Consider the following 10,060-nt stretch of genomic DNA (forward strand, 5'->3'; position numbering starts at 1 on the left):
GCGAGCTTAGGTTTAGATGAGCAAGCTAACGTTAGCTAGCTGTAACTGGTCTGGATGAAATAGCTGACTTTTTTCTTAAACTTGAATTTTCTGATGTTAACAAGGCTCTCAAGGCGATATTTCCTTACGTCAGCTAGCTAGCAATTCAGCCACAGTAGCACATTAGCAAGCAAGCGAACATTAGCCACCGAAACCCACAATACATTTCAATATATTCAGTGTTTCCTTTAGGATTTTTGTCAGCACCGTGGGAAAAGTGTTTCACACATGCTGGGCCCGCGGACCCTCAGCCAGCCTAAACCCCAGCACTGCCGGTCTTATCCTGGCCCGCCCCTGACCCGCCCCTAGCCCGCCCTTAGTCCACCCTTCGGTTTGCCGCCGTTACAGGACCGCCGCCAACCTTAGGTATATGTCGGTATATCTAGGTCATTATGTTCTCATTAGCATGTTTGTAGCAAGTCCTTTGAAAAAGTTACGAACAGAAATTCGTTCAAACTGGTACGGATAAACACATAGCCAGACCGCAGGGCCGACCCCGAAGGTAAAACAAGCAGAACAGGAAGTGCAACAGCGCACACAAAATACAGATTTTTGCAAACAAAACAACTTTTTTAGCCAACAAAAGGTGACGGTTAGGGTTAGCCATGAAAAACAAAAAGTGCCATGGATTAGTTTAGTAAAGCCAAGAATTGAACCCTGCATCTTATACTATGTCACATGCTTTCACATTAGGGAACAGACACAATAAATACGTGGAATACACACAATTTACTGAACATTACTTTTTCGTTATATGCATGAATGCTCCATGAGACCAGCCTGCTCAGGGCCGCCGCTACAGAACAGCATGCGTGGACTCTACCGGTTCATTTGTTGACGTTAGCGGACTGACCCCATTTGGCTAGCCCTCGGGAGTTTGCACAATATTGCATCCTTTTCACGGAAAATTCGTCTCGAAACCCCTTTTTTTTAGTTAAGTAACAACCCTTTCTTTCTTTGGGGGCGGCAGTAGCTCAGTCCATTGGTGACTCGGCTGGGAACCGGAGGGTCGCCTGTGTGGACCATGAATGGAGCGTGCACTGGTGGCTGGAGAGGTGCCAGTTCATCTCCTGGGCACTGCCGAGGTGCTGTTGAGCAAGGCACCAAACCCCCAACTGCTCGGGGCGCCGGTCCACTGGCAGCCCCCTCGCTCTGACATCTCTCCATTAATTGCATGTATATAGGTCCTGTTTGTGCATGTGTGTGTGTTTTGGAGTGAAAACGTCGAAATTCATGTTGTGGGATTAATAAAGTTCTTCTTCTTCTTCTTCTTCTTCTTCTTCTTCTTCTTCTTCTTCTTCTTCTTCACCCATTGGCATGCATGTCAAATGTTACACACAGGACCTTTTAGATGATTTCCTGAAACAAAACAGAACTCCTGAGTCAAAGGTGAGGAAAGTGTGTAAGGCATGAACATCAATTCAGCACCAATACTACTATTATTATTATAAATGTGCTGAAAATGGATTTAATGGATTGGGAGTGGGTTGTTTTAATGTTAGTGTGGTGACATCTGCTGACCGGTGCTGGGTATTGAACAGGAATGGAGGGATAAAAAAGACCTCATGAAGACACACTGACATTTTTGACAGAGAATATCAAACAAACTTTTATGAGAGAAATGTGGTGCACCCAGGGAAGGATTAACAAAACATAATCTGTTCAAATAATAATGACATAATAATCTCAGACAAAATCAACTGGCATCAAATACAAAATACGGAATCCTTTAAAAGGGTGAAAACTGAACTATTTTATGTTATGACTGCAGCCATTTCTTAGCCAATGTGCTGTGTGTGTGCCCTGTGTTTTTTCTGCTTCCAATCCTTTATGCAAATAGGTGTGTGCCATGCCGTGGTGAAGTGGTTCCTGGTCCAAATCCCGGCTGGGGCCCTTCTGTATGGAGTTTGCATGTTCTCCCCGTGTCTGCGTGGGTTTTCTCCGGGTTCTCCGGTTTCCTCCCACAGTCCAAAGACGTGCAGGTGTTCGGTTCATTGATGACTCTATATTGCCCGTAGGTGTCTCTGTTCGTCTCTATGTGCCCTGTGATAGACTGGCGTCCTGTCCAGGGTGTACCCCACCTCACGCCCGATGTCAATTAGGACCGGCTCCAGCTTTTTAAAAAAAATGTATAACCAAAATTTAAAAAATAATAACGAATATAAGTGTTCGTTTTTCAGTGAGAGTTCGTTTAGATTGTTTTGCATTTCATGGAGATTGTTTCGTTCTGTTCTCTGCTAAAAATTGTGTGAATATGAAGAAATCTAAGAAATGGATCGGAAAAAAGAAATTGCAGTGTATTCATTTGTTTTTACATCCTTCGCTGTCTGGCTGTGATGTCTTGTTTCAACTTCACACTAGAGTCAGAACGTGTTATTGAAGATAGAGCATGAAGGTATAAATGTACGAGCTTCCTGCAGATAGAGTCAAAAGGTTCGATACAAAACTTACATCAGTTCATCAGAGGAAGGAAGTGATGTTCTTTTTATATACATCCACCTCCTGCACACTGATGAACAGTCCACTCTGTCCTCTTCAGCCTTTACATTGAAAGACTGGTGAGTTATATTTTTATTTTTTGGGGGGGGGATTTGAGTGAATTCAGTCCTTGTGAAGACATCAATACAAGATTCTCTATGTTTTCTGATTACAAGTTCAGGGACTAACAACAGCCATGTTGTTGGCAGAAGCTGGGTGTTTGTTGACCTTGTTCATCCTGCACACATCAGGTATAGTTTATCCCTTTATATACCATGCTAAACAACATTAACATGACACTCTATGTACAACAGTTGGGACGTATGATTCTTAAAGGGAGATTTCACACATAAGAGGATACTCAGCCTGTGAATCGTCGTATGCTCTACCAGCAGGTCTGTTATTGACACATTGAACTCACTTGGTGCTCGACTAAATATAGACTTGATGCCAAAACGATCCAGTAAAGGTCCGCTGTGGCTGCAGGTTTTCATTCCAACCAATCAAAAACACACCTGGTCCAACAAGTCAACTGTGTGAAGACAGTTCAGGTGAGTGAGTAAGTCGAGTCAGGTGTGTTCTTGCTTGGTTGGAATGAAAACCTGCAGCCACACGGCCCTTTACTGGATCAGTTTGACACCCATGAAATATAGACTTGATGCCAAAACGATAGCTGCAAGTGTCTTTGGCCTTTATCCAAAGTATTTTGAACACGTGTTGGGGCTGAATGAAAAGTTAAATAAGGATTAAAGAGATGACAGTTCAGGAAATGTCCAGTTAAGCATTTTTGGAGCTTGGACGATTCTATGTAGAGACTCAAGTCAGGACAGGGTTTGCACCTGACCCTTGTTCCTAAAAATACAGGACAGCACTGCTTCACCAACGGTCGTATGCTCTACCAGCAGGTCTGTTATTGACACATTTAACTCACTTGGGACTCGAGTAAATATAGACTTGATACCAAAACAATAGCTGCAAGTCCGTTCTGCCCCACGGATTGACTCATATGGAAGCCAAAATGAAATTTACGTCTGGAACACCTGCTTAAAAGTGTCACACTGTGCAACTTCTCATCCCAACAAGTCGTGTATTAAACATTTCCAGGTGTTTCCATGACTGGAAATCTAGTCTCGGAATTTCCTGGTTTTCCAGGAATCTTCCTTTTGGTCTGTCTCTTGTGAGTCTCCCATGAAAGTTCAACTCTTAATCGCTGTATACCTCTTTAACTGTGATCTATCAAGTGTAAGAGTTCAGCTGTGAAAAAATAATGCGTGTTAAGTTCAATGTTAGTGATCTGCAGATTAGGTGATACAAAAGTAATAAGGAAAAAATGCATGTCAGCTCTTTCTCTGTAGTCACACAAATTGTTTGCAATATATCACACAATCATTTTTACAGGAGGTGATTAGTATGAACAACTATGATTTAAGAAATATAAATCTGTCAATATGTTTGCTAATCAAATCTTCTGCTAAAGGTGTTCAGGGACAGGCAAACCAGATCTGTGCTTTGAAAGGTTCATCAGTGGACCTGCCCTGCTCAGCTCAACATCCCACTTCAAACATGACATGGTACACTGTTTACATGAATGGATCTGTTCAGGATGACCTCTTCGATGGAAATTTTACACGGTACAACGTGTCTGCAGAGCGTAACTTCACTCTAACAATCAAAGACCTTAGAGAGAGTGACACAAATGTTTACTGCTGCGGAAACATAATTGACAACCCGAGACGGTGTTCTTTCCATAGGACTAAGCTCCGTGTTGCAGGTACAGTAGCTGCCAGTACTCACTTTAAGAGCTACATCAGTATATGAATTCTTATTTTACACATTATCATCATCATCATCATCACCTCAGACCTGCAGGTAAAGGTGATTCCTGCCACAGAGGGACAGACAGTAACACTGGTGTGTAGCACCAGCTGGCCTCTGACTGAACCCCCTGCAGCCTACATCTGGTACAAGAACAGAGAGTTCCTCTATCAGGACTGGTCTCCCTGGTACCAACAGCTGGTCAGCAGTGAGGAAGCAGTCAGGTACTCCTGTGCTATCGAAGGCTACGAGGATCTCAGAGCCCCTGAAGTCTCAGTGGGTGAGTGACAACAATGAGCTTCTTATTAAATGGTGAAACATCTGATAAAATATGTTCTGTTGGTAATGCTTTCACATAAATGTTAAAGGATGCATCTCTACAGGCGACCTGATGTCATTCCCAACTCATCAAATAGGGCAGCTTGCATGAGAGAGAAAGAGAGAGAGAGACAGGGAGAGGGAGACAGACGCAGAGTTGCAAAGACAGGAGACACAAAGCTGGACGCAAAGACTGACGCAAAGACAGACACAGAGATGCAAAATTGGACACAGAGATGCAGAGATGCAAAGACAATCACAGAGATGCAAAGACAGGCGCAAATATGCAAAGACAGACACAGTGATGCAAAGACAGGCGCAAATATGCAAAGACAGGCGCAAATATGCAAAGACAGGAGCAAATATGTAAAGACAGACACAAAGATGCAAAGACAGACGCAATGACAGATGCATGGACGCAAAGACAGATGCATGGACGCAAAGACAGACACAAATATGCAAAGGCCGACAGGGAGATGTAAAGACAGACACAAAGATGCAAAGACAGACACGGAGATGTAAAGAAAGACACAAAGATGCAAAGACAGATGCAATGACAAATGCATGGACGCAAAGAAAGACACAAAGATGCAAAGACAGAAGCATGGACACAAAGACAGACGCAAAGATGCAAAGACAGACAGACCCAGGGTTGCAAGGGACCATCTAATTAACATGAACTATAATAAATATATATAGTGATAAAATCAATGTGACCAACAATAGTTAGGGCAGTGAATATACAAGAATGATATAAATAGTAAATATAATGACAGTCATATAAATATGAATAATAATAATTATGGTGATGAAAATGACAGCATATTATGAATGGTAGTAATAATAGCTGTAATGGTGGTCAGCAGGTCTTATGTTAACTTAAGTTACGTACACAATCTTTTCCTTAACCGTAGCAAGTAGTGTTGTTGCCTTAACCTAACCATTCCCTGCACATTGAAAAATAACACAAATGACAGGGGTACCCAGATTGTTAAAAACCTGACACCAACGGGTCCTGACCATGCTGCCATATGTGACACGTTAGAAGTGAAGTTACTCTTCGTTTGTTTTCTGTCCAGATTCTGTCACACCGAGCTGCTTCAATGTGACGTATGCTAAAGGGAGGATGTGTTCTTTCTACCAGATGTCCTTGGATGAGCCTTGCTCCATCACATATCCAAAAGGTTATGTTTCCCCAAACCATTTTATATGATTATGTTTGCAGTGCAGAAAAATAATAATTTAGTGTGGAAATCCATGAAGATGAATAAGCATTTCATTTCTATGTTCACTTTTTCATAAAAAGGACGCATTTGTTTCCTCAGAGTCAGTTGCAACGATCAAATCATTCATGTGTAAAGCATAGACTGTATAGAAAATAGAGACATAAAAAATAAGACGTAGCGTACCCGTCGGGGTCTGTTCTCTCAACTTGATCCAACCGTACTCGCCTACGGGAATCGCCATTTTGTCAGACTTTGACTCATTTCCTCTTACCAAAAAAAGGGAAGTGACAATGGGGGGAGGGAAATACGTCCATCCGACTGACATAAACCTCCGAGGCAGAGCGATTGCAAAGGCATAACTGTCACTCAAGAGGCCACGCCCCTAATTATTCATACATTTTAACCTCGAAAAAAATAAAAACTAGCCTGGTACAAAAAACTTCACAGACCTCAGTGTTGTCATGGAGATATGACCTAAACATACAGACTAGAATGTTTTTTTGTACCAGGTCTTAAACAGGTTTAATGATGCTGTGTAAACGGCCTGTTTAACATGGGGGTCAATGAGAAACTGCTCTATTATGAAACCCCTAGTGGACACTCAGAGAACTGCAGTTTTTGGCACTTCCTTATTGGATCAACCAGGAAGTGGCTGTGGTGGGGGCTTGTTTTAAAGTCATAATCTGTAAGATTTGAAATATCTTGTTTCTAGCGGCCTCTTTGGCCGGAAGATGTAACTGCGGGTGAACCTGTTCTTTCAGAGCCTCCATCTTGTCACGTTCACGGTCGCTATGTGAACGCTATGTGTGTTATTTTTGCTCTTTTGTAAACTTTATTGAAACACATTCACTTCTCTACTTCCGGTCCCCCTCTTTAATCCACACACACACACACACACACACATGTTCCTATTGCACTTCTGCCCTTACCACAAGCCTGACTCAGAAATTGAGGTTCCCGATTTCTGATTACAAGTGAACGCAGCATAACCATAAGTGACGATCTGGGCCGACAGACTAATCGTTGTCAGCAGCGTCACTAACATGGCGGCCTAAATACAGCTACAGAGGGAATGTCTCCACAGACACACAGATGTGAATACACAGCAGAGAGGCAACAAGTGCTTTCATTAGTGGGTCACATGATCAGTCACCATTGTTTTAACTCACTATTTGATGGATAGGAACTTAGCAGACAATTTTTATGGATTATCTCTTTAATGTATTAACTTACATGTAACATGGCACAATTTTCTTCTTCCTAAAAGAGCTACATGTTCAAAGGACTCTTTTACACAGCGGAGTGAGACTGACCTGTACCTCCAGCTGTCCTCTGGCTGACGCTCAGACTGCCTATAGATGGTACAGGCAAAACTTGCTTTACAAATATTCTGAGAAACAAAACTTGACGGTTCCCGACTTCTCCAGTCACACCTACTACTGTGCTGTAAAAGGCCACGAGGACCTGCACGCTGATTCAGTCTGTGAGTATGTCTGTTATAACGTTTGTGTCGTTAAAGTGCTTTAAAAGTAACAATAGATATAATTAAAATAGTTGAGCATTACAATGAAACTACAACAAAAAACAGTAACACTTTCTAACAAGGCAACCTTTGTTTAAAGGGTTTATAAAAGGTGTTTACTGGTCATGAATCATCACTTTATCCTCATCGACAGGTTTGTAGGATATCACACGAAAGGTTCTGCACAAAAATTCATACTTACGAAACTGGTAACGAACGTCGACCGTGAGACGCGTCGGACCACAAGTGTCCAGCGGACTTTGCTTTTGTTTTCTGTTAGGGCACAGAACTACAGTTATCTCTGCATCTCTGTGTCCGATTTTGCATCTCTGCATCTTTGTGTCTGTCTTTGTGTCTGTCTTTGCATCCTTGCATCTCTCTTTGTATCTTTTCATCTGTCTTTGCATCCAGCTTTGTGTCTCTTCGCCTGTCTTTGCAACTCTGCGTCTGTCTTAGCCAGAAAAAGGTGATGGTTGGGGTTAGGCATCAAAACCACTTGGTCATAACTTTTTAGAAATGGCGTTGTTTGGTGTCGTACGTCCTGGACATGACCATCAGCGACAAACAAACCCTGCTGGCCCGAGCTAAAGTCCTGTGTTGCTTTCTGTCTTTTGATCATATCATATTTTCTTTCTAATTGTTGGATGCGTATATAAGTAACTGTTTGCTAACATGTTCATCACTATATCAAGTTAAAAAGGTCGCTGTTGTGTTCACAGCTTGTTTACACTGCCCGCAAGAGGCCAAAAATATGCATTATTGCATGTTAAAGCCCTCATTTAAAGTACAAATATATATACACATGGTGGTGTAGTGGTTAGCACTGTCGCCTCACAGCAAGAAGGTTCAAGGTTCGCATCCCGGCCTGTTCTGCATGTTCTCCCCGTGTCTGCGTGGGTTTTTTCCGGGTACTCCGGTTTCCTCCTACAATCCAAAGACATGCACGTGTTAGGGTTAGGTTGTCTGTCTCTGTTCGTCTCTATGTGCCCTGCGATAGACTGGCGTCCTGTCCAGGGTGTACCCCGCCTCGCGCCCGATGTCGGCTGGGATCGGCTCCAGCACCCCCGCGACCCCGACCCCGGGATAAGCGGTTGAAGATGAATGAATGAACTGTATCATTTTAACACACTGTTATCTGATCGGTACTCGGTATCGACCGTTATGCAAGTTTAGGTATCAGGAAGGAAAACGTGGTATGTAAATGTGACATCTCATTTAAAGTGAAACATGTGTCTGTCTGAAAGTGTGTGTGACTTTGGTTGTTTCAGGCCCTGTACATAATTCCTGTTGGATCGTGAATTGTGTCAGAAGGAGAATCTGTGCACTGCGAGGTTCTTCAGTGAACATTTCATGTGAATATGCGTATGCTAAGGAAAGTGTGGCCAAATCCAAATCATGGCATGCAACTAGGAGAAGGAGTGAGGAGGAAGTTGAAAATCTGGCAGTGCATGAAGATCGCCTGGAGTACCACGACAACATGAAAAACAAGCACGTCCTACAAATTAAAGATCTGAGGAAGAATGACTCGGCAGAATACACATTCAGAATGGTCAAAGCTGAAGGATGGGGACCTTCACCTGACTTTTCTGGAGTGACTTTGGTTGTCACAGGTAATTCTTTTGGTTAAACACCTGAATATCTTCCTGTTTACAAGAGACCTTTTTAGTTTGTTGTAGTAACTTTCATGTGTACATGACTGTAAATCAGTTAACCCATTATCATGGATGGATTACTGAAGGGGCCTTTGTTCAGGGACCCTGACTCATAAAATGTTGTTGATAAAAAAAACGCAAAATGATCATAAAGAGATGCTTACTGACTGAAAAGAGACACAAAACGACCACCAAGAGACAAACATGACGACAAAGACACACGAAACAACTAAAAATGGACGTTAAATGACCACAAAGAGACAAAAGTGACCACAAAGAGAAGACAAAGATACACGAAACAACTAAAAATGGATATAAAATGACCACAAAGAGACAAAAGTGACCACAAAGAGACAACAAAGACACACGAAACAACTAAAAATGGACGTAAAATGACCACAAAGAGACAAAGGTGACCACAAACAGACACAAAACAACTAAAAAAGGACGTAAAATGACCACAAAGAGACAAAAGTGACCACAAAGAGACGACAAAGACACACGAAACAACTAAAAATGGATATAAAATGACCACAAAGAGACAAAAGTGACCACAAAGAGATGACAAAGACACAGAAAACAACTAAAAATGGACGTAAAATGACCACAAAGAGACAAAAGTGACCACAAAGAGACGACAAAGACACACGAAACAACTAAAAATGGACGTAAAATGACCACAAAGAGACAAACATGACGACAAAGACACACAAAACAACTAAAAATGGACGTAAAAATGACCACAAAGAGACAAAAGTGACCACAAAGAGACGACAAAGACACACGAAACAACTAAAAATGGACGTAAAATTACCACAAAGAGACAAAAGGGACCACAAAGAGACGTCAAAGACACACGAAACAACTAAAAATGGACGTAAAATTACCACAAAGAGACAAAAGTGACCACAAAGAGACGACAAAGACACACGAAACAACTAAAAATGGACGTAAAATTACCACAAAGAGACAAAAGTGACCACAAAGAGACGACAAAGACACACGAAACA

The sequence above is a fragment of the Echiichthys vipera genome (assembly GCF_963691815.1).
Source record: "Echiichthys vipera genome assembly, chromosome: 2".
NCBI classification, from domain to species: domain Eukaryota; kingdom Metazoa; phylum Chordata; class Actinopteri; order Perciformes; family Trachinidae; genus Echiichthys; species Echiichthys vipera.